We start from the raw sequence: 26,307 nt of genomic DNA, 5'->3' as shown, positions 1-26,307 counted from the left end.
GCACGGGCGTTGTTACCGTAACCGAACAATGTACAGGGCTTTCTGAGGTAGTTGCATCCAAATCCCTATCTAAGGCCCTCACATTCTTACTATCCTCTATTAAAGTTTGGATGTGTGATTCTAGTTCTGAAATCTTCTCTGTCAGCCTGACTATATTCCTGCATTTATCACATGTATAAGGCTCACTGCTGACAGAGATAGATAAGCTATACATGTGGCAAGCAGTGCAGACAACAATTGTAGGAGAAGAAGCCATTACTCACCGTGATTGTGGAATGTTTCCAACTTACCACTGTTGTTGTTCGAATTCCTGAAAAAAAAAACGGAACGGAACCGGCTAAAGGAGTACTAACGATATTAAACACGAGAGAAAAAACGTGAATGGAACGCAGATGACAAGCTAACCGGCTAACGCAATGCTAAAGATAGTAAACAAGAGTTAAAAGCGTGAATGGAGTGCGAGTGGAAAGTTAACTGGCTAATGGAATGCTAACGTGGTGCACTCGTGATTATAGAATAAGGCGAACGATCAAATTAGTCAGATTAGTTTGATGGATAAGATCAGAAATCAAGTTAAGCTATATCTATCAATTTAAAACGGCAGAATTAACAATAAGATAGAGAATCCAACAGAAAACCGAAGCTGCAGGGAGCAACAAACACAGACCACTCTGCAGCAAGGCAAACAGGAAGCAGGGAAAACAGCGAAACAGCAACACCCCATTGTATTAATGACAATGTAAAATAAAGTGCTACACTTCCCAAAAAAATTAAATGCATTGTTAGTTAAAAGCTGTGGTTATACATATGATAATCAATCTGAAAAAAAAAAAAACAATAACAAAGAACATAGAACACTTTACTTAAACCATGGTTAATTTTTGTAAGGGATGTCTATATAACATTGCATTTTCATTTAAATTGTTATTTGTAGCACTTGCAAATAGTAATCCATCTGCAAACACAAAACTTGATTACTACATTCACATAAATTTTAATTAGAAATGACTATTTCTACAACTAAACATATTTTTTAAAAATCCAAATCAAACTGAAAAAAGAATAAATGTGTTTACTATTCAAAATTACAGGCAAATGGTGTTTTATATGTGAGATTATAGGCAAATCATGAAAACAAAACATGATTATTACACTTTCACAATAGTAAAAGCATGGTAAATTACTTGTTTGTTTCCATTCATATTTTTATTTATAGAAAGACTGTGTTTACACTTAAAGAACGAGTAAACTGAGTTTATTAAGTAAGATTACAGGCAAAATTGTGTTTATTATGTGAGATAATAGGCAAGTTATGAAAAGAAAACATGATTACTACACTTTCACTACAGTAAAACCATGGTAAATGAAGATAAACACAAGCATAACAGCTGTAAAACAAACTGAACTTCAGAACAAGTAAACTGAGTTTAATAAGTAAGATTACAGGCAAACTGTGTTTAATATGCGAGGTTATAGGCAAGGCATGAAAACAAAACATGATAACTACACTTTCACTATAGTAAAGCCATGGTAAATGACGATAAACACAAGCACAGCGTTTTTTGTTGTTGCTGTTCATTCAGATTTTCATTTATATTAAGACTGTGTTCATACAGTTGTAATCGATCAGCCAAAAAACAAAATGGTTACTACGCTTTCACTATAGTAAAAACACGGTAAATTGTCATAAGGAATGACTGCGCTTACAGCTGGAGCGTGTTTTTTCCGATTTACAGTTTTTTTACAATCGTTTTTGCACTAATAACTGAACCTTAATGTCATTTTTCAAAACTCTAGACACAAAACTCAAAACAGTCATTATTTGTAACAGGCTGTCCAGTGTTCAAAACTTTGCATATTGCGTTCATATCTTTGAAGAAGCCTTACATTAGCAGAAGCATTGTTTCAAAAAACGAATTTATTATGAAATATCATAGGAACATTACTTTAGATCACCCATACACAAGTTACCCATAGTTTCAATGTGTTTTTGCTAGTACAATCATTAAATATAATTGTACAAAATATGTGATTCAGGTTTCATTATTTTACTGTAGACTAGAGAGAATAGTACAGACACAATGGTATCATTGAAATACTGTAATGTGGAATTTACTGATGAAATACATCACAACATAGGTTTTCCAAAGGAAAAATTTTGCTAAAAAAAAGAAGAAAAAAACTAAAGAAAAACAATACAGTATACTGTAAACTGAATGGTTCCTCACTGCACTATGCATCTATGTTTCCATCAACCCGGTCTTGTGGATTTGGCCACAGGTTCTCATCTACATCACAATGGATGTTTTCATTTGCTAAACATCTTGGAAAGAATCTTCTGGCATGGCGAATCCAGGCCTGACACTGATCTGCTGTGATGTCATTGCATGCATCATCCATGGCCTGGAGAAGAGTGACTTGTTCGTGAGGGTGCCTATCATAGACCTTCCACCTCCATGAGGAGAAAAACTCCTCAATTGGATTAAGGAAAGGGGAGTATGGAGGTAAATACAGGGTGAGAAATTGTGGATGGGCCTGAAACCATGTTTGGACCATTCGAGCATGATGAAACTGAACATTATCCCAAACTATTACGTAGGTCACACCATCAGCTCTACAGACCAAATTTAGCTCATCAAGGAAGGCTATGAGGAGAACTGCATTATATGACCCAACACGAGGTCTGCGTCCAACCACTCCATCTTCTGATATAGCTGCACACATGGTGATATTGGCTCCACGTTGTCCAGGTACTTCGACAGTTGCCCGCTGGCCAATTAAATTCCGACCTCTCCTCCTTGTCTTGGCTAGGTTAACCCTCTGGTGCTCTTCGTTTAGCAGTCACACGTGTGCTCTTCGCGGTCAGAAGTGACCGGACACCTGTAACGCATCCTGTAATTTTTTCAGTAAAACCATTCCAATTCATTTTTGTTTAATAATATTTTTTCTTTTTTCTTTTGCATTTTGAGAGGGTTTTGTGGTAATAATGAATATTTATGCTGTAATTAATATCCATTTTTTGCCATTGAGAATAATAAAAAAATTTATTTTAATTTTTTTTTTTATTTTTTTTAATGAATGCAGTATTTCAGGTTGAAATAGAGACTCAGCCATTCAACACTAATTTTTGAAGGCAGATTAGCGCCATCTGTTGGTAAAAAACGAGAAAAACATCTGTAATGGCAGGTGTAACTTCATGCCTGTATAGTTCTCTACAAAGCAGCTTGTGAATTGCCTAGTTGTTTTTAGACAATTGATTCAGCATTTTTATTAGGTGGAATAGTTGAACATACATTTAAACAATCTCAAAGACTATTTCTTATCCAGTTTGGGATAGTTTTTTGTTATAAATATGATTTGAATTGTTTATTTTTTGTATATGCAAGAGAGTGTGTGTCTTTTGCACTCTGGATATGTAATTTTTTATACATATATTTTTATTTTATTTGACATCTTCTCAATTTGCTGTGTTTCAGTTCATTTGTGCATGTGTGTGTGGATGTGTGAGAAAGAGACGATTTCCCATTCATTTCCTGATGTCGGTCATTTTTGACCAAAGAGCACAAGTTTTTTTTTTTTTTTGGAATCGTGCCCTCATTTTTTATGTGTGTCCATAAAAGTCACTGAATTTGGTAGCGTTCTCATGAAGCTGTGATTTTTTAAAAAAAAATTCAAAACCGAAAATGTTTTGGTCAAAAGTGACCGAATAGAGGTGAGTTTATTAGTGTGTGTGTGTGTGTGTGTGTGTGTGTGTGTGTGTGTGTGTCTGTGAATGGGTGTGTTTTAGAGTGTCACCCCTTCACTGCTGTGTACTTTTTTCAGCATTGTGGAGGATTTGTAGATTGTACACACAAAAATTCTCTGAATATTTGTATTTTTGTCAATTTCCCATTCATTTCCAATGGTCGGTCATTTTAGACCGAAGAGCACAAGTTTTTATTTTATTATTAGTTTTTTTTAATCGTGCCCTAATTTTTTATGTGTGTTCACATTCCAAATGCCATAAAAGTCAATGAATTTGGTGCTGTTCTGATGAAGCTGTGATTTTTTGAAAAATTCTAAACCGAAAATGTTTTGGTCAAAAGTGACCGAATAGAGGTGTGTATATTAACGTGTGTGTGTGTGTGTGTGTGTGTGCGTGTGTGTGTGAATGGGTGTGTTTATGAATGGGTGTGTTTTAGAGTGTCACCCCTTCACTGCTGTGTACTTTTTTTCAGCATTGTGGAGGATTTGTAGATTGTACACACAAAAATTCTCTGAATATTTGTATTTTTGTCAATTTCCCATTCATTTCCTATGGTCGGTCATTTTAGACCGAAGAGCACAAGTGTGACTATTTTTTTTACGACCACTTAGCCTGCTTGAATCATGCCCTCAATTTTTTTTTGTGTTGACATTCCAAATGGCATAAAAGTCACAGAGTTTCATATCATTCCGATTAAGCAGTGATTTTTAAAAATTCAAAACAGAAAATTTTTCGGTCAGAAGTGACCGAAGAGCACCAGAGGGTTAAAGCCTGCCTCATCCAAAAAATAAGAATTTGTGATGGTTTTCATCAGCATCTAGCTCCATCACCCTCTAAAAAGACAAAAACAATTACCGATTACAATGATAGAATGTTTAGGGGTTTTTTTCTCCCCCAAAACCTGGCAAATTGATCATACCTGAACATACTCATTCCTCAGTTGCTTCACTCTATCTGTATTTCTTTCAAAAGGCACATGGTATAGTTGCTTTAAAGACACCTGGGGCCTCATGTACAAAGACTTGCGTTGAATTATTACTAAAACATTGCGTACGGACAAAGCTGTAAATGTGCGTACGCAGTAAAAAAATCAGATGTATGAAACACTGCGTACGCGGAATTCCATGCATATCTCTTTGTACATCCGAATTAACGTGAAATTGAGCGCACATGCACGAGCGCAAAACCCCTCCCTGCCTCCTCCCCCGTATTAATATGGTAATGACTCCACTTTGGCAAAACCAAACGAAAAAGCAAGCAAGAGAAACTTAACAGAATGTGATTTGAAGGTGCTCCTCACCGGTAGACCGGAGAAAAACTGTTATTTGCAAGTTTGTAAAAAAAAAAAAAAAAAAAAAATAGAGTGGGAGAGTTTAGCTGACGCGGTTAACGCAGTGGGGTCTGAACATCGCACTATGAACGAATTAAAAAAGAAATGGTCCGATGTAAAGGTGCAGGTGGAGAACAGCGGCGACTTAGCCGTTCAGCGCATCAGTCAGAGTCATAGAGCGCAAGCAGATGAACATCGTTGTCTTGTAACGGTAAAATATCTTGTTTGAATAAGTGCAACGTTGTCTTTATGAAATAAACAATAGTAGGCCTATGTCTATAAAGGTTCATATAATGCCTCACCACACGGTGTGATGTTGACATAATGTGATTTAGTTTGACACAAAGCAACCGAGTGATCCTTGTCAGCTAGGTAAAATATTTTATAAGAAATTTCTATTTTGATTTTATGGTTATCTGCTGAATTTGCTGATGCTTGTAAATTACATGATGTAATTTATTAACATTTCATCATATTATATAGCCTATATAGCCATTGAGAGGGACATCCCAGTGGATCACAGTGTTGTTTGAATTAGTTTACATAAGATATATATATATATATATATATACACACATAAGATATTTACATACCCTCTATATGTATATTATCTGTATAAAAGTTATTAATACTAATTAAATATAAAATAAGAATATTATTGTGTGTTATTTTTTTGGTGGTGGAGGGGCTGGGGTTGGGGGGGGGGTGCCCTTTTTTCAGTTTCAGCACATGCCCCTCAAAAGGTCTGTGCACGGCTCTGGTGCCACCGGCATTTCAGCTGCCAAATCGCCCGCTCTACAAGTGAGAATGGGCATCATTGTATCTGCGCTCTTGGTCAGTTTGTGGGTTGTTGAGGGGGGTTAACAGCCACGTCTTTAATGGATAACCGCGGTCTCCTGATATGCAGTTAAATAATTACGCTCAATAAAATAAAATAAAGTAAAACTTAGCTGTTTCCGATTCACGTATCCAAATTGTTCTTCAGATGGCGCCTTTTTAGCAATGTCCGTGCAGTCGATCGCTTGCGCTTACATTAGGAAAACCGGTGATCGCTGCAAATTGCGCTTTGTTTGGCTGGTCAACTGCATGGTATGGAAATCTTATATACCTGCTAGACATGCGGATGATCCCGTCCCATACAGCTGGCATTGCACGGCTCAAAGACGACTGGCTTAACCCCGAGCGATCTGCCAGTTCCCTTTGGAAAGAACAATTTGCCAGGAAACCAAGCGTTATCAGCACCTTTAAGGGAACGGGTAATGCGTGGCTCCTCGCTGTCTCCAAATTTGGACCCAACTCAGGAAAGAGCTCCAAGAGGATAGCTCTTGGAAATCTGAAACGGCTTATAAGCCAGTCATCATCGTGGGCCAGAAAATCACTGTGATCCCTAAACGTTCCCTTCGGATTCGGCCATTGATATATAAGGACAACATTGCCATAGACCAAGGGTTGTATACATTTGCAAATGCTTTTATATGTTCTAAATCACATAATTGGTAGAAAAATATTGTCTCAATTAACCCATTTTATCAATTATAAATTAATAGCAATGTTTTTCACATGTGTTGGTGCGATACTTTGTAGTGTGCAATTTAAAATAATTGCCTCTAGGAGTCGCCAAGGGAAATAAAACAAACACACGCACAAAAAATACACGTACGCCAGACATGGAGTTGGCGTGGATCAACGCACATTCTCACGTTAATTTCATCGTTAGTAAATCCAAACGTGAGCGTGAAATCTGGCGTACGCAAAGTTTTTGTGCGTACGCAGCGTTGATACATGAGGCCCCTGATGTCATTTCAGCACCCGTGCAATAGTCTGCAAACTTATGGCTTCCACATTTCTGAATATGTCGTCATTGTCCAGATGTGTTGCCGAATTTCTGTAAGGCGAATATCATTTCTGACCCGAACCATATTGACCACAGCCTGCTCTTGTTGGTCAGTCAGAATTTTGCTTCTGCCTCCCCTATGTGGCCTAGTCTCTATTCTGCAGGGAGAAAGTCACAATAAGAACAAATTTACAGAAATCATATCACAATCTGTGGTACACACTGCCATGCTTTATACACTACAGTTTTTTTAATTGGTTTGGTACTATTTTTGTACTAAGAGATTTGAAAATGCACACTTTACTTATGTAAAGTGTGCATTTTCAAATCTCTTAGTACAAAACTTTAAACTGATCACATTTGTAACACCACTAGTCATTCTTTCAAATCTGATGTCATGATTTCATTGTATTTGGACATATTTTCATTCCACTTAATCATTGTTTCAGAACACAAGATCATTGTGATATATATTGAGAACATTTGCTTTAATCACCCAAACAAAACAGTAAGTTCTTTTTTCAGCTTAGTACTTTTACCAATCATTTCATTCAGGAGAAAATAATACAAGGTAAGCGTTTCAAATTGTCCTTGGTGCCGAATGAGGGTAACTGAACTGTAAAATTTACATAGCAAATATTACACTTATGTTCAGACAAAAAAAAAAAAAAAATTATATATATATATATATAAATATATATATATAATATATATATACACACACACACACACACACACACACACACACACACGAAAAAGGATAATAAAAAAAACACTCATCATTTACATAAGTCATTTACATAAGCCAAATACACTGCCTGGCCAAAAAAAAAAAAAAGTCGCTACCTGGATTTAAGTGCTATGATCTGGGGTTGCTGCTGTTTGTCAAGTCTAGGTTCAGCAACAGTATGTGCTCAAAGAATGAGGTCAGCTGACTACCTGAATATACTGAGTGACCAGGTTATTCCATCAATGGATTTTTCTTCCCTGATGGCACGGGCAGGGGCGCCGCTCGCAATTTTGGGCCCTATGACAAAATATGAGGTTGGGCCCCCCTACCACACCAAAGCAGATCTCTGGGGGCCCCTAAAGTGCGTGGGCCCTCAGAATTGTCCTAACTTTCCCCCTCTTCCGGCTTTGCTACTGATCGGACGCTTTTGCTTACTGCTCCACGCTTTGCTCCCTGCTTTTGAACTTTTCTCAGATTTTCCTAATATTTAACTTCAGCAGATCAGCACAGTGCTCAGACAACACATTTTTGATACAAACATCACGAAAAAAGGAGACTTTTTGCCTCCCACTGCCAGCAGTTTACATTCCGGAGACGGGAAAACACAGCTGCCTACTTTCAACAGACAAGAAAAATGCCTCTTCTGGAATCTACTTGCTGCACAAACTGCCACAGACTTTTACAAAGGATTGTGGTTTTAGAAACAAAGTTACTTGCTGGACTTCCAAAACAGGTGGAACACACAGAAGATCATCATCACGGACCCCACTCAGCATACAGCCGGTGAGTCCTGTGAATCTAGTCAGTATCGACAGTTTAGAAATGTAGAGGAACAAGCCAAAACTGATTGACACACAAATCGATGGCAAAAACAGGGAGCGAGACCCAAAGGCACTCGAGACATTAGACTGTCAAGAGTATCTCGTATTGCTGCGGTATCAGCCTCTACCCCAGATATGGCCACGACAAGGCTTGCAAAAACTGTTGTTTTACCACCCCCTATACAGCTCGAAAACAGATTTGATGCATTAATGAATGTGGGTGAGGAATCCCCAAATGTGACTGAACATGTATCATGTCAGCCAACTCCTAACATTGCTATAAACAGGCGCGCAAGGTCGAGCAGACAGCGGCACTCAGCTCAGAGCGCAGCCGAGCCCAGGACTCTGATAGTGGGGGACTCCATTATCAGAAATATCAGTAGCAGAACTACAACTACATGCTGCTGTCCTCAAGCAACCGTCTCTGATGTGAACAAGGAACTTCAGAACATTCTAATGAAGCACAAGACTGCAAATCGAATCATCATCCATGTGGGAAAGAACGATATTCGGAAAGAGCAGTCAGAACTCCTAAAGAAGGATTTTGGTGAACTCATTGAAACACTTCGAAGACTTGAAATTCAGTCGTTCATCAGTGGACCACTCCCAGCAAGGGGAACTAACATGTTTTCACGGTTGCTTGGACTGAATACCTGGCTACAAAGAACCTGCAGTCTAAAAGGAATCAACTTCATTGACAACTTCAATCTTTTCTGGGGCCATAGACAACTGTTCAAACTGGACGGCCTTCACCCAAACAAACTTGGTGCCAGAGTGCTTAAGGACAATATCTATTTTTCACTCCGGCATCCTTCAGTAGAATGTGTGAGTCCACCCAACATGAATGGCACACACACACTTGGACAAAGTGACGACAGGACATCTTATCAGCTTCAGAGTCATCATGTGGCCAACACAACCAACAAGGACACTGACAACGCCACGCAGCCACAACAAGCACTGCTTATGGACACTTTCCTGGCTGAGCCCTGCTCACAGAGCTTATCACAGACAGACTGTGACGTACTACAACAGCTCCAAGACTCAACACCGAAGGATGACTTTCTGTTAAACAGTCAGGGAAGCCAGGACAACAACATATTCCAGCCACCGGAAACTCCAGAGCCAGAGCTCCATTCACCAGACACATTATCCCTCTCTCCAGCATCACCACTTCTAAGCTTCTCACAGAAAATGGAGGAACTGGTATATGCTGGAACCAGACTCTCCCACTCTTTTGCTGCAAGTCCCCAGTTATCAACTAAAAAACGGCAGGCGCCACAACCACCAAAGCCTGTGGGCCCAGCTCACCCTCCTCCTCCAGTGAGAGCTCTCCGGCCGCTGCCACAACGCCAGGGCTCAAACCCTCCTGCATCTGCTGTGAGTGAACCAAAAACAACTGATAACAGCTCTCAGTGATATGTGTCGGGTCCCCGCTACGGTAACAGCAACAATCAGGAATGTTTACAAAACAAGCGGGAACCCAGTGTGCCTGTAGCTTTCCCTATTTCTGTTTTAATATGTGATAGAAAGTCTAAGGCTCTTTCAAATCGTACAGTTCACACATCTAATCTGAGGCTTATTAGGCATCAAACTAAGACTGCTCTAGAGACAAAAAGTGATGCCATCAAGCTAGCATTTTTAAATGTTCGCTCACTAAAAAATAAATCACTTCTGATCAATGATTTTATAACCACAAACAACCTGGATTTTATGTTTTTAAATGAAACATGGTTAGAAGACAATTCCAGTGCGACAATCCTAAATGAAGCAGTTCCTTCTAATTTCACTTACATGAATGTCTGCAGAGCTGTTAAAAGAGGTGGTGGTGTAGCTGCCCTATTTAAAGATGTCTATGAATGCAAACAAGTGTCATTTGGTCAGTACTTGTCTTTTGAATATCTAGGGATTTTACTGAAAGGTATTCCACGCATTCTGTTTATCATTATTTACAGGCCCCCAAAATACTCTCCAGCCTTTGTTGATGAGTTCACAGAACTGCTATCAATGGTTTGTTCAGAGTTTGACTGTTTTGCTATTGCAAGGGATTTTAATGTTCACATAGACAATGCAGAAAGCAAAACTACAAAAGAAATTATAACGGTTTTGAACACGTTTGACCTGATTCAGCATGTGCTGTCGTGGACACACTCTTGATTTACTCATCAGTAAGGGTCTAAACATTTCATCCACTGTTATCAAGGATGTAGCACTATCTGATCACTTCTGTATTTTCTTTGATATATTGATCTCTGCTACCACTGAATCTAGATCTGTCTCTGTCAGAAAGAGATTCATTAATTATAACACGAGTGTGCTATTTATGAAGGCTATATCTTCAATGCCAAGCATTTCTGCAGACTCTGTTGATTTTCTCCTGGAGTCCTTTAACTCAAATGTTAAGAATGTCATTGATGACATCCCACCTGTGAAGGTCAGACAGATGACTGGCAAAAAACCACCATGGAGAAAGTCAACAGCAGTACAGAGTATGAAAAGACAATGCAGGAAAGCTGAGCGGATGTGGCGGAAGACAAAACTTGAAATTCACTATAGCATCTATAAAGACAGCCTTCATGCTTTCAATGTTGAACTAGGTAAAGCTAGACAAACATTCTTCTCGAACCTTATAAACAGCAACTTAAACAACACTCGCACTCTTTTTGCTACCGTTGAGAGACTAACAAACCCCCCTAGTCAGATCCCTAGTGAACTGCTCTCCGACAGAAAGTGCGATGAGTTTGCTTCCTTCTTTTCTGAGAAGATCAATAATATCAGAAAGACAATTAGCACACCCTCAAGTTATGCAGAGATCAGACAGTTTCGACCGCAATTTCAAAAAGAAGTCATTATGTCTACTTTTGAAGAAATCGATAGCAACATTTTGGAAGAAACAGTAAAGCACCTCAAATCGTCAACCTGCCACCTTGACACACTTCCCACATCTTTTTTCAAAAGTGTGCTTAGCTGTTTAGAAGCAGATCTTTTAGAAGTGGTGAACACCTCACTTCTTTCTGGGACTTTTCCAAACTCCCTGAAAACTGCAGCTGTTAAGCCCCTTCTGAAAAAGAAAAATCTTGATAACACCATACTGAGCAACTATAGACCAATTTCAAATCTTCCTTTCATAAGCAAGATTATCGAAAAGGTTGTTTTTAATCAGCTGAATCACTACATAAACTCAAATGGATACCTGGACCATTTCCAATCTGGCTTCAGACAACATCATAGCACAGAGACAGCGCTCATAAAGATAATAAATGATATTCGCCTAAATTCAGATTCTGGCAAAATATCAGTGCTGGTACTACTAGATCTCAGTGCTGCGTTCGACACTGTCGATCATAACATTCTTTTAGATAGATTGGAAAACTGGGTCGGGCTTTCTGGGATGGTTCTAAATTGGTTCAGGTCATACTTAGAAGGGAGAGGTTATTACGTGAGTATAGGAGAACATAAGTCTAAGTGGACGTCCATGACATGCGGAGTCCCACAAGGCTCAATTCTAGGGCCGCTGTTATTCAGCCTGTATATGCTCCCACTAAGTCAAATAATGAGAAACAACCAAATTGCATATCACAGCTATGCAGATGATACCCAGATTTACCTAGCCTTATCACCAAATGACTACAGCCCCATTGACTCTCTCTGCCAATGGATGTGCCAAAACTTTTTACAGTTAAACAGGGAGAAAACGGAAGTCATAGCATTTGGAAACAAAGATGAAGTTCATAAGGTAAATGCGTATCTTGACACTAGGGGTCAAAAAACAAAAAATCAAGTCAAGAATCTGGGTGTGATTCTGGAGTCAGACCTCAGTTTCAGTAGCCATGTCAAATCAGTAGCTAAATCAGCATACTACCATCTCAAAAACATTGCAAGAATTAGATGTTTTGTTTCCCGTCAAGATTTGGAGAAACTTGTTCATGCCTTTATCACCAGCAGGGTAGACTATTGTAATGGTCTCCTCACTAGCCTTCCCAAGAAGACCATTAGACAGCTGCAGCTCATACAGAACGCTGCTGCCAGGATTCTGACTAGAACCAAAAAATCAGAGCATATTACACCAGTCCTCAGGTCCTTACACTGGCTACCAGTTATGTTTAGGATAGATTTTAAAGTACTTCTACTCGTTTATAAAGCACTCAATGGCCTAGGACCTACATACATTGCAAATATGCTCACTTTATACAAACCTAACAGACAACTCAGATCACTAGGATCGAGTCAGTTAGTAATATCAAGAGTTCACACAAAACAAGGGGAATCCGCTTTTAGCTATTATGCCGCCCGCAGTTGGAATCAGCTTCCAGAAGAGATCAGATGTGCTAATACATTAGCCACATTTAAATGCAGACTCAAAACTCACCTGTTTAGTTGTGCACTTATTGAATGAGCACTGTGCTACGTCCGAACAGATTGCATTATTTTATGTATAATCATTTTACTGTGCAAATTAATTTTAAAATCAATTTTTCTGTTTTTATTGTTGTTATTGTTAACCATTCCTACTGTTTTTAATTAATTTAAATCAATTTTAAAATCATTTAAAATGTTCTTCTGTTTGTGTGATTATTATTTTAAATTTTTATGACTATGATTTTATGCTATTCCTCTTATGTACAGCACTTTGAATTACCATTGTGTATGAAATGTGCTATATAAATAAACTTGCCTTGCCTTGCCTTGCCTCTTAGCGGCGCCACTGGGCATGGGCATATTCAAAGATGACAATGCCAGGATTGATCGGGCTCAAATTGTGAAAGATTGTTTCAAGGAGCATGAGACATAATTTCCACACATGGATTGGCCACCACAGATTCCAGACCTTAACCCCATTGAGAATCTTTGGGATGTGCTGGAGAAGGCTCAGACTCTACCATCATCAATGCAAGATCTTGGTGAAAAATTAATGCAACACTGGATGGAAATAAATCTTGTGACACTGCAGAAGCTTATCGAAACAATGCCACAGCGAATGCGTGCCGTAATCAAAGCTAAAGGCGGTACAACGAAATATTAGAGTGTATGGCCTTTTTTTTTGGTGGAAACTTTTTTTTTGGCCAGGCAATGTATATTTACATAAGCAAAATATATTTATTCACCTATTGAACAGTGCAAAGTCTCAAACACAGTTCTACTTATATGGTAACTAATTGTGATCATCAGGGGAAACAATTAGTAATTAGTATTTCTTGATTGAAACCTCAGCAATTTGTAACTTACAAATGACCAGACAACAATCAGTCAAGTTGAAAATGCATGGACATAATGAATGATTCATTGATTAAACATTAAGATCAGTTGAATTAAATGACAGACAAATGTATTCAACTGAATGATAAGAGATGCAAATCAAAACTTTGATAGTGATAACATTATGAAAGGCAGTTACTGTGAATGAAACATTTATTTAGATGAAACACGTATTTTGTGTAGTGAAAAGGATATTTTGTGATTATGTGTATTGTACTAACACAATTGAAAATATGCTTAAATGTTTGAGAAAAGTGCACTTTAGATGATCTGTTGTGATATAAGTACTAAGAGTTTTGAAAATGTACCAATTGCTTGTGAAAACTGCGCCAAACCAACTAAAAAAAACTGTAATTCACTGTAACAGTTTCAAGTAGCTTAAATTTTAGTGGATTCTGAAGACTTACCGGTTTTCATTGCGGAAAGTTCTGATGATTGAGGCCACCAATGATTTTCTGAGGTTTGGTTGAAACATTGTAGCTGCTGCACTCATTGTCATGCCATGATTTATGACATAGTCTACAACCATAGCTCTGATTTCATTCGACACCCTTTGCTGTTGCTGCCGGTGTCTAGGTCTGTGGTTTTGTCCTCTACCACGTTCACCTACACCTCTCAAAGAGGCCCATGGCCACCTCTCTGAGAGGCCCATGGCCACCTCTCTGGTGACGCCTAAGCCCTCCTCTATGACGAGGCCCACGGCCACCTCTAAAAAGAGGTGCTTGTCCCCTTCTATTCCTTTGACCACCATGCAATCCTAGCCTTTCACCTTCCACTTCTGGCTCCATGTCCTCACTATGTTGAGTAGGCTACTACAGTAGGATACCACTCATCTTACTTATATAGGCGTACAAATATGTGAAATCAATCAGCAGTAATGAGTAGCCATTAACTCATTAAAGCCACAAAAGCAATTACGTAAATGTGACATCTTGCATACAGTAATGTTGAATATAAAAATGTGTTCTGTAAAAGAGGTACATGGGGACATAGAAACCATATCTGATAAAGAATGAAATATGACATCCATAGATAACACTGTTAAAAAGAGGTACCACAGAGTTACATTTTTGTTCCTGGGCAACAAAACATATAAAGGTACCTTTAAAGGTACACAATGGGTCCTTACTGTACAATTATGTACCCAAAAAAGTGTACCCTTTGTAACACCCCAGTGACAGCTACTTGTACCCTAAAAGGTATAGTTTTGTACCTTTTTAGTGTAGTGTAGTCCATCTGGGTCATATTCTGTGGTAATTGGTGTCAAATGATCTATCCTGAAACTTTCATAATCTAAACATGCACTATTTTACATAAAATATATGCTTAAAGAGTAATGCAACAGTTATTTATAATTTTAAGCAGATGTATCAATTGAGAGTTCGATCTTTGTAATGAAATGAATACACACTCAACTCAGATGTAATGTGTAAGTTGCATTTTGAAATAGTTATACTTTGATGTTAAGTTGTGTCATTTTGAACAGGTGATTTAAGTTCAATGAACAAATTATCTTTGGCTTATGTGTATTGTATCCAAGCATTTGAAAAATGTCTTAAGTGGTTTGAAAAATGTGCATTTTTGATCATTGCTTGTGAATTATGTGTCTAGAGTTTTGAAAAATGACATTACGGTTCTGTTATTAGTGCAAAAACGATTGTAAAAAACTAAATAAAACTTCATAACGTGTAAATAGAGTTTAATGAGTAAGATTACATTTAAATGGTGTTTCATTATGGGCAATTCACGAGTCAAAAGTTTGTGAATGCCAAACACGCATGAACGACGGACGAAAACGTAACGAGTTACAAATTGAGAACATTGTAAACAGAGAGGAAGAAAGTAGAAAACATGTATTACTTACTTTGAAAAGTTATCATATATTTTGTTCGTCTGGTTTTTGAACCTGACTTAGAATGAAACTAAACGCGGTGAGTGGCTCTCAACAATGGAGGTCGAGTGATGCGATTGGCGTCTTGTCCATTCTCACAATGGACGGCGAGCTCGGCGATTGGCTCTCATCCATTCTCACAATGGACTGCGAGCTCGGCGATTGGCTCTCATCCATTCTCACAATGGACGGCGAGCTCGGCGATTGGCTCTCATCCATTCTCACAATGGACGGCAAACACGGCGATTGGCTCTCATCCATTCTCACAATGGACGACGAGCGAAACAGACGATCCTGCTCCAGGTAGAGCTATCGAAGGCACAGGGCTGTGGGGTCACAACCTCGGCCTATCAGGTTTCTGCTGGCCAAAAAACGGCTTCCGATGCAAGAAGACGAGCGGCCTGTTCGAAGAGGGAAGCAAAGAGGAGCCCGCCTTCCCATACCAGGAGTCGAACCCAGGCCGCCTGGGTGAAAACCAGGAATCTTGACCGCTAGACCATATGGAAACTGGCCAGTGGAAGCCTTGTCCGGGTAAAAAAAAAGATTCCAAAAATAGTCACGCCACGCATTCGAAAAAACAAACGTGGTCTTGCATTGTAACCGTTATCTCAAGGAAAAACAGCCTATCGCCGGTCTGTCAAGGTACAGAAATGAAAAAATCATGAGATTAGCAATGAAACTGAGACGCGGTTTTAACCGGATAAGTTACTGATTATTGGCTAGTTCGGATTTCATTTCGTGTCCAACTTTTTCTCAAAGCCTGGGTGGCACGTAGGAATAGGGCAACAATTCAGCAAGGCCGTGACATCAAAATTAAACTGCATTACGCAAAAAGAGTAACACGAGCCAGCCAGGAGTCGAACCTAGAATCTTCTGATCCGTAGTCAGACGCGTCATCCATTGCGCCACTGGCCTACCGACTGGGGGACCTCGTGCTTGCGCCCGACTTGTTGGTTTTCGACGTGACAGAAGCCTGTATTGCTGTCTGCTTGTTCTCATGCTATTAGCAGGCCAGCATGACATCAGCCCTTCCCTGGTGGTCTAGTGGTTAGGATTCGGCGCTCTCACCGCCGCGGCCCGGGTTCGATTCTCGGTCAGGGAACGCTCTTTTGCCCCCCTCCCCCCAAACGGCGGACTGTGAAATCAAGCTCTGCTGGGTGCTTTCAGAAGGCGGGCCCCCCAAAAAAAGGTGGGCACATGAAAAAACGACCTCCTTCGAGCCAGAGTCGAACCAGCGACCTAAGGATTGCCAACACTTCACCTACAGTCCTCCGCTCTACCAGCTGAGCTATCGAAGGCACAGGTATGTGGGGTCACAACCTCGGCCTATTAGGTTTCTGCAGCTCGACTGCTGGCCAAAACACGGCCTTCGACGCAGGAAGGCGTGCGGCCCGTTCGAAGAGAGAAGCCAAGAAGAGCCCGCCTTCCCATACCCGCCTTCCCGAACCCGGGCCGCCTGGGTGAAAACCAAGAATCCTGACCGCTAGACCATATGGGAACTGGTCAGTGGAAGCCTTGCCCAGGTAAAAAAAAAGATTCCAAAAATAGTCACGCCACGCATTCGAAAAGACAAGCGTGGTCTTGCATTGTAACAGTTATCTCAAGGAAAAACAGCCTATCGCCGGTCTGTCAAGGTACAGAAATGAAAAGATCATGAGATTAGCAATGAAACTGAGACGCGGTTTTAACCGGATAAGTTGCTGATTATTGGCTAGTTTGGATTTCATTTCGTGTCCAACTTTTTCTCAAAGCCTGGGTGACACGTAGGAATAGGGCAACAATTCGGCAAGCCCGTGACATCAAAACCAAACTGCATTACGCAAAAAGTGTAGCGCGAACCAACCAGGAGTCGAATCTAGAATCTTCTGATCCGTAGTCAGACACATTATCCATTGCGCCACTGGCCTACCGACTGTGGGGACCTCGTGCTTGTGCCCGACTTGTTGGTTTTCGACGTAACAGAATCCTGTATTGCTGTCTGCTTGTTCTCATGTTATTAGCAGGCCAGCATCACATCAGCCCTTACCTGGTGGTCTAGTGGTTAGGATTCGGCGCTCTCGCTGCCGTGGCCCGGCTTCGATTCCCGCTCAGGGAACGCTCTTTTGCCCCCCTCCCCCCCAACGGCGGCCTGTGAAATCAAGCTTGCTGGGCGCTTTCAGAAGGCCGGCCCCCCCAAAAAAGGTGGGCACATGAAAAAACGACCTCCTTCGAGCCAGAGTCGAATCAGCGACCTAAGGATTGCCAACGCTTCACCTACAGTACTCCGCTCTACCAGCTGAGCTATCGAAGGCACGGGCATGTGGGGTCACATGCCTCGGCCTATTAGGTTTCTGCAGCTCGACTGCTGGCCAAAAAACGGCCTTCGACGCAGGAAGAAGTGCGGCCCGTTCGAAGAGGGAAGCCAAGAAGAGCCCGCCTTCCCATACCGGGCGTCGAACCCGGGCAGCCTGGGTGAAAACCAGGAATCCTGACCGCTAGACCATATGGGAACTGGCCAGTGGAATCCTTGTCCGGGTAAAAAAAAAAGGATTCCAAAAATAGTCACGCCACGCATTCAAAAAAACAAGCGTGGTCTTGCATTGTAACCGTTATCTCAAGGAAAAACAGCCTATCGCCGGTCTGTCAAGGTACAGAAATTAAAAAATCATGAGATTAGCAATGAAACTGAGACGCGGTTTTAACCGGATAAGTTGCTGATTATTGGCTAGTTCGGATTTCATTTCGTGTCCAACTTTTTCTCAAAGCCTGGGTGGCACGTAGGAATAGGGCAACAATTCAGCAAGGCCGTGACATCAAAATTAAACTGCATTACGCAAAAAGAGTAACGCGAGCCAGCCAGGAGTCGAACCTAGAATCTTCTGATTCGTAGTCAGACGCGTTATCAATTGCGCCACTGGCCCACCGTCTGGAGCACCTTGTGCTTGTGCCCGACTTGTTGGTTTTTGACGTGACAGAAGCCTGTATTGCTGTCTGCTTGTTCTCATGATATTAGCAGGCCAGCATCAGATCAGCCCTTCCCTGGTGGTCTAGTGGTTAGGATTCGGCGCTCTCACCGCCGCGGCCCGGCTTCGATTCCCGCTCAGGGAACGCTCTTTTGCCCCCCTCCCCCCGAACTATGAAATCAAGCTTGCTGGGCGCTTTCAGAGGCCGGCCCCCCCAAAAAAGGTGGGCACATGAAAAAACAACCTCCCTCAAGCCAGAGTCGAACCAGCGACCTAAGGATTGCAAACGCTTCACCTACTGTTCTCCGCTCTACCAGCTGAGCTATCGAAGGCACAGGCATGTGGTGTCATAACCTCTGCCTATTAGGTTTCTGCAGCTCGACTGCTGGCCAAAAAACGGCCTTCGACGCAGGAAGACGTGCGGCCCGTTCGAAGAGGGAAGCAAAGAGGAGCCCGCCTTCCCATACCGGGAGTCGAACCCGGGCCGCCTGGGTGAAAACCAGGAATCCTGACCGCTAGACCATATGGGAACTGGTCAGTGGAAGCCTTGTCCGGGTAAAAAAAAAAGAATCCAAAAATAGTCACGCCACGCATTCGAAAAAACAAGCGTGGTCTTGCATTGTAACTGTTATCTCAAGGAAAAACAGCCTATCGCCGGTCTGTCAAGGTACAGAAATGAAAAAATCATGAGATTAGCAATGAAACTGAGACGCGGTTTTAACCAGATAAGTTGCTGATTATTGGCTAGTTCGGATTTCATTTCGTGTCCAACTTTTTCTCAAAGCCTGGGTGGCACGTAGGAATAGGGCAACAATTCAGCAAGGCCGTGACATCAAAATTAAACTGCATTACGCAAAAAGAGTAACGCGAGCCAGCCAGGAGTCGAACCTAGAATCTTCTTATCCGTAGTCAGACGCGTAATCAATTGCGCCACTGGCCCAACGAATGGGGGACCTCGTGCTTGCGCCCGACTTGTTGATTTTCGACGTGACAGAAGCCTGTATTTCTGTCTGCTTGTTCTCATACTATTAGCAGGCCAGCATCAGATCAGCCCTTCCCTGGTGGTCTAGTGGTTAGGATTCGGCGCTCTCACAGCTGCGGCCCGTGTTCGATTCCCGGTCAGGGAGCGCTCTTTTTCCCCCCTCCCCCCCCAACGGCGGACTGTGAAATCAAGCTCTGCTAGGCGCTTTCAGAAGGCCGGCCCCTCCAAAAAAGGTGGGCACATGAAAAAACGACCTCCTTCGAGCCGGAGTCGAATCAGCAACCTAAGGATTGCCAACGCTTCACCTACAGTACTCCGCTCTACCAGCTGAGCTATCGAAGGCACGGGCATGTGAGGTCACATGCCTCGGCCTATTAGGTTTCTGCAGCTCGACTGCTGGCCAAAAAACGGCCTTCGACGCAGGAAGACGTGCGGCCCGTTCGAAGAGGGAAGCCAAGAAGAACCCGCCTTCCCATACCCGCCTTCCCGAACCCGGGCCGCTGGGTGAAAACCAAGAATCCTGACCGCTAGACCATATGGGAACTGGTCAGTGGAAGCCTTGTCCGGGTAAAAAAAAAGATTCCAAAAATTGGCACGCCACGCATTCGAAAAGACAAGCATGGTCTTGCATTGTAACCGTTATCTCAAGGAAAAACAGCCTATCGCCGGTCTGTCAAGGTACAGAAATGAAAAAATCATGAGATTAGCAATGAAACTGAGATGCGGTTTAAAAAAAAAAGGACTGTTGTGAGAGTGAGAAACAGTAGACAGTTTAAATCTGTCAGAAACTCTTTTGGACACTTTTTTTTAACTCTTTTTTTCACTTCTTTTTCCTGGAACATTTCTATTTTTCCTCAAGAGGAAGAATGTTTTTGCCTTACTACAGTTAAAAGGGCTGTTTACAAACAAATGCCATTTTGCCTCAACTAATAGAGACGTTTGTATGCTAACGTGGACTCTATTTCCAGTACACATGTATGTTTGTTGTGAAAAAAAAAGACAAAAATGCTGACAATGATGTTATGTGAAATGGCAAGAAATATTGTAAAACAAGAATGGCTTTAACTAAATTGTTATCTAATGTCAGGACGACATTTTTTTTGAGGGGGAGAGTGTGGTACCCTGTAATATATTTGTTTCGCAACCTAAAATAATTATATCTTTATCATCGTTATTGTTTTGGAAGGAGATGTAGTGTGGGAATGCGTGACTATTTGCGCTGTAATTGGTTGTACGCCAGTACGTCACCGTGTACGCCGGCACGGCACGTCACCATGTGACTACGAGATCACCTATCAGCTCACGCGATCTGTTTCATTCACATAAAGACGGTGAACAAGCATCGCATGACTGTTGTGTTGCTCATTATATTCTCCTTCTCAGGTATGATTTATGTTAAAAGAAAAGGGTTATTTGTTTACTAAGCACTGAATGTTCATTATATGAGTCGTTGGCAATGTATGTGAACGTGTTATATCTGTGCTACCGTGTTATATGCGTCGAGGTGTTCTAATGCATGTGATTAGCACGTTAGCGTGTTCGTACCGAGTGAACATGGCGTTGTTGATACACTGTGTTACTGTATATTCTTAAGTTAAGCACCTGAAGTTACAGATCATTGGGAGTATACATGTGCTGTTATACACATATATGTGACATGGGTATTTTTCACATGTAATTTGAGTTGGTATCAAGACTGTCATTTTCTGAAGTTATGCAAATTTGTGTGTTTGATTATTAGATCTGTTTAATTCACATAAAGACGGTGAACAAGCATCGCATGACTGTTGTGTTGCTCATTATATTCTCCTTCTCAGGAGTGCTACATCAGCATGTGGACATCTCGTTTGTCATGCCACTTCACAGCCAGCATTTCTTCACAACTTTTGAAGTCTGCCTCCCCACTGGACATCTTGTCTCGGAAGCGTGGCATGCCCTTTCTGTTGGCCCTCACCGTTCCACAAGCCCCAGTTTTGGCTCTTAGCAGGTGATGGAGGAGTGAAGGACTTGTGTACCAGTTGTCCACGTATAGTTTGTGCCCTCTCCCCAGATATGGCTTCAGCAGTGTCAGCACGACTGAGCCAGGTACACCAAGTCCTGGACTGTGTGTGATGTCTGTACTGGAGCCAGTGTAAACTATCACATTGAGGACGTACCCAGTCAGACCATCGCACAGCATGAAGAGCTTGATCCCGAACCTCTTCCTCTTTGATGGAATGTACTGCCGAAATCGAAGCCGGCCTTTCCACAGCAGCAGTGACTCGTCAATGCACAAGTCCCTGTGAGGAATGAACATCTTCCCAAAAGTAGCCATCAGAGAGGTGAAAACACTTCTAATTTTATTCAGAGGATCACTGAGGTTTGCTGTGGCATTGTTAGCAAAGTGGAGGGCCCTCAGTAGCAGTTGGAAGCGATCGAGAGAGAAGAGAGTGGAGAAAAACGTATTACTGGATCAGTGGTCCAGTAATCTTTCAAGGACCTTTTTCTTACCAGGCCCATAAGAATGACTGCTGCCAGAAATGTGTAAATTTCATTTACAGTTGTTTCTGACCACTTTGCCAGCTTCCCAGGGATAGTAGCTGACTCTTTCAGCTGATGAGCATACCTGTTGGTCTCCTCCACCACTTGCTCATTCATAAACAGTCTGAAACATTCTGCCTCAGAAGGATTTGTCACACTACCTTGAACACCTGTGGTAGTGTTGTCAAAGTCCAGGTCTGGTGGAGAGAATGGATCTGATGTCCAGGTTGGAAAAAAAGTCCTCCACAACAGCGCCCTCACTGGCAGGGCCGGCATTGTCAGGGATCGCTGGTGCCTCAGAACGATCACAGTCTGTAAGATCATAATGCATAGTGATGCCATCAGCTGTCAAGGAAGCCATGTTTGTTATAGTATAGTAATATGTAAACAATAGCCTAAACTATAGTGATGCATCGTGTGACAGTGTTTCATTGATATATTGTGCTTATATGCCCAATAAACTTTTGTCGTTGGACTTCTGTGACAATCTGAGTGTTTGTGACATAAGCACATTATATGTGCCTGTAAAGTGAAGAACAGCCGCTCATTAGCCTATGAAAACAAACATGCTGCGCGCATAGGATGCCCGTGTTTCATTCATAAATTGTCATTATTGTGCTTATATGCCATATAAACTTTTGTTGTGGTGCTTGAGTGTTCGTGACAAAAAATAAGCAAATCATGAGTATGTAAACACTGTTTGAATGACTGTAAATGACAGCCGCTCATCAAAACAAACTGCGTGCATAGGATGCCCGTGTTTCATTCATAAATTGTCATTATTGTGCTTATATGCCCTATGAACTTTTGTTGTGGTGCTTCTTAGACAGTCTGAGTGTTCGTGACATAAAATAAGCACATCATGAGCATGTAAACACTGTTTGAATGAACATAAATGACAGCTGCTCATCAAAACAAACTGCGTGCATAGGATGCCCGTGTTTCATTCATAAATTGTCATTATTGTGCTTATATGCCCTATGAACTTTTGTTGTGGTGTTTCTTAGACGGCCTGAGTGTTCGTGACATAAAATAAGCACATCATGAGCCTGTAAATACTGTCTGAGTGAACGTAAAGGACAGCCGCTCATCAGCCTATGAACTGCTGCATGCGCTTCATTCATACATTTACATAGTTGTGCTTATATGCCCTATAAATTTTTGTTGTGGTGCTTCTTAGACGGCCTGAGTGTTCGCGACATAAAATAAGCACATCATGTGCCTGCAAACACAGTTTGAGTGAACGTAAAGGCCAGCCGCTTATCAGCCTATGAATGGCTGTGCGCGTTTCATTCATACATTTACATCATTGTGGTTATATGCCCTGTAATCTTGTGTCTGGTTCTTCTGTGACAGTCTAAGTGTATATGACATAAAATAAACATATCAAGTTCCTATAAACACTGTTTGAGTAGCTAGTTGTGCGAATATGAATGACAGCCTTTATCACGCTCGCCTCTCTCTGTGTTGGCGCAAGAGGCCGATTTGAAATTTTGAATTTGTCAGTTGCGTGACGTCACTAAACGTTCTAAATCCCATATGTGGGACCGTACTCCCAGGGGCACAGAAATTAGAATCCCATATGTGGGACCGTACCGCTCAAAGGGTTAAAAATTTGGGCTGGTTTTTGCTGAAGTGGGCGGGTTTTGGTGAGGTTTTGGGCTGGAAATCATCAACCCGATCTGGCAACACTGGGTAAGTTGCTCTGTGTATTTGTCCTAGTTTTTTTTTTTTTTTTTATACCTGTCTTCTGTTACGACATACTCATTCAAGCCCCTGTTTATTATTTAGTTCCTTATCTAAATACACAGTTCAGTAGTTTTTTTGTTGCTGTTGCAAATCTGAATCCTAGAATGTTTCTTTGTTAAATGTGGTTAGATTTGCTTTCTAACCCAAAATTGTTTTGCACAGAATTGGGATTCAAAAGATTCAAATAAATGAATATTCAAGGTGCATGTGTATGTATACATGTAATAGCACCTTATTTAATTTGTTATAATCATGTCATCAGAACTAATCATATGTAGCTATTCACAATAATAAAAAATACATAACCTTTTGGGCACATTTATAACATTACATATTCATTTCATAAATGTCACGTATTTGGTGATTACGCTAAAAAAATAAGGGTTGTTATTTCTGGGCATATGCATAATGAGACTTTAAACTCAGTTTCTCACATTATAAAATACTAACATTTTCTTCAGAGAGGGTTTGATCTGATGTAGACAAGTGATTTGTTGTTGTGGAAGTTGAGGGATTTGTCCAAATGTGGAAGATGTATTTGAAGATAATAGGCTTTGAGGAGTGGACAGGTTATGAGCTGGAGATGTAGCCTGATTTTGGGGAAAAGATGGAGATGTTTCAGTAGCCAGGGGATTTGTCTAGACGTCTGAAGTGACTTGGTTTGAAATTTCCTAAAAAATGTAAACAAACCTATCATAATTTCCCCAAGATAAATGTGAGCCAAATCATCACAATTAAAAGTACCAAAGACTTAAATACTGAAATAAATGAACTATAGATCTGGCCATTAAAAATTCGTCTATTTTCACATGGCAGCCTGCAATTCGGCACGCGTGATCACGGGTCTACCTGCAGGCGCTTTTTCAGATTTTTTTACAACGTTGTTGCGCTTCATATAATATCCACCAGGTGGCGCAAGGAACAACATTCTGCAGCCAAACCCTGCACAAAGAGGGCTATTTGGACAGTATTTGTTATGTCTGTTGTTTCAATATCTGGCGCCATAATTGGTAATTCATTCTGTATGTAACGGCAAAGTATTTATAATTTTGTTTCTTTTTTATTAAGTTAATTTAGAAAAAAAAAGTTTGGAGCATTTTTGTTCGTTAAACGTAAGCTTTTTATTTCTTAAAGACAAAGCCGCAGACAGTGAGTTGACCTACTCTGTGTTTCAATTTGCCTTCTCAAATCATGAATTGGCTAAAATAAAATCCATAGATGTAAAAAAAAAAAGATATAAATAATAATAGATATGAATGTGCGCTTTTAGGTGCATATCCAATCGTTTGTGCAGAGAGTGCAAAACACATTTTTAGGACATGAAGGCTCAAGCGCGATCAGTTAATTTTTTTCAGTGGAAAATATTTAACCGTTATTTTTTGTCAGACATGATAAATAAATATGTAGAAAGACTTAAATTACTACTTAACGAAATAAAACAAATAGAAAACAAAAACTGTTTTATTATGTAGCTAGTCCGTAAAGTTGCATTTCTCTCTAAAGGCGCGTCCAACGAGGATATGAGGAGGATTGTTAACTGCATCATCACTGACTCAGAAAACAGTAAATTCTAAATAAATAAATTATTAAGTATTTCTAAATAAATAATTAAAATATCTCCTTACTATTTGATGGTCATGGTATTTACTTTTGCCAGTGTTTTGTGGTAAGCTTTAAACAGGGAACCCTTCCAAGCTGTGCTGAACGTGCGCTCAATGCTGCTGACAGGACCGTCCGAGCCGCTCTTGACAGTCATGGTAGCCTGGTCTCGTGTTTCCACCAGCGCTGCAATTTTTTTTAATCACCACTGAATGTCTGAAATATAATTTTAGCCCGCATTTGATCTATGACGGATTAAAATGCAGGGCTATAATACGTCTTAAAAGTGGAACATGGAAATATAATGGATGTACTGCGAAAAAAGTTTTACTGTATACTCGATATTGTTTCCAAATGGTTAAATGTGAGATTCTGGAAACGAGAATTGAATTTAGCGTGAACGGTCGGGCCGGGAAGAAAATTATTCTAAGCGGGTATATATATAGTTTATTCTAAGGGTGTTTATAAAGTTAGTATATAGCGGGAGCGGGTGGATGCGGAATAAAACCTTGTGGGAGCGGGACTAGAAAAGCACTTTGTTACAGCCTATAGACTATTTAGATACTTCAACATCAAATAAAAAGTTATTCATACGCAGGAGAAGTTTCAATATTATTTTCTTTTATTTTTTCCTGATTAACTTTTATTAGACTACATTGGAAATAGAAATGTTAAGTTCGTTTTTTTCCCCAACCGACAACCGACGTCGTTAAGTTATTATTAACCGACAAGATTGTGTTAAATTACATTTATATTTGAACTGATTGGTGGCTGTGACACATTAAAAACAGCGCTGTATATAAAAGAAATAAATATGCCCATATGTGAAATATATTTTTCTGAATGAATAATAAATTAACAAAACAAAAGAGAAAAAAATTAACAAGTACAAAATTACAAAATACATT

At 40.6% G+C, this 26,307-nt stretch overlaps 4 non-coding genes across 4 annotated transcripts; 1 reads left to right on the top strand and 3 right to left on the bottom strand.

Annotated features, from left to right (window-relative positions):
- The first annotated feature begins 16,637 nt into the window (after positions 1-16,637).
- trnae-cuc (transfer RNA glutamic acid (anticodon CUC)) lies at positions 16,638-16,709 on the top strand. Its single transcript has one exon. It is a non-coding gene; the product is annotated as a tRNA-Glu (tRNA).
- Positions 16,710-18,024: 1,315 nt separating this feature from the next.
- On the bottom strand, positions 18,025-18,096 carry trnae-uuc (transfer RNA glutamic acid (anticodon UUC)). Its single transcript has one exon. It is a non-coding gene; the product is annotated as a tRNA-Glu (tRNA).
- Positions 18,097-18,434: 338 nt separating this feature from the next.
- trnar-acg (transfer RNA arginine (anticodon ACG)) lies at positions 18,435-18,507 on the bottom strand. The gene has a single exon. It is a non-coding gene; the product is annotated as a tRNA-Arg (tRNA).
- A 500-nt stretch (positions 18,508-19,007) lies between these two features.
- Positions 19,008-19,079, bottom strand: trnae-uuc (transfer RNA glutamic acid (anticodon UUC)). The gene has a single exon. It is a non-coding gene; the product is annotated as a tRNA-Glu (tRNA).
- Positions 19,080-26,307: the final 7,228 nt, after the last annotated feature.

This window comes from Garra rufa, chromosome 1 (genome assembly GCF_049309525.1).
Source record: "Garra rufa chromosome 1, GarRuf1.0, whole genome shotgun sequence".
In the NCBI taxonomy this organism is placed as follows: Eukaryota; Metazoa; Chordata; class Actinopteri; order Cypriniformes; family Cyprinidae; genus Garra; species Garra rufa.
The sequence above is the reverse complement of the archived record's forward strand: the minus strand, read 5'-3'. Positions and strand labels throughout refer to the sequence as shown.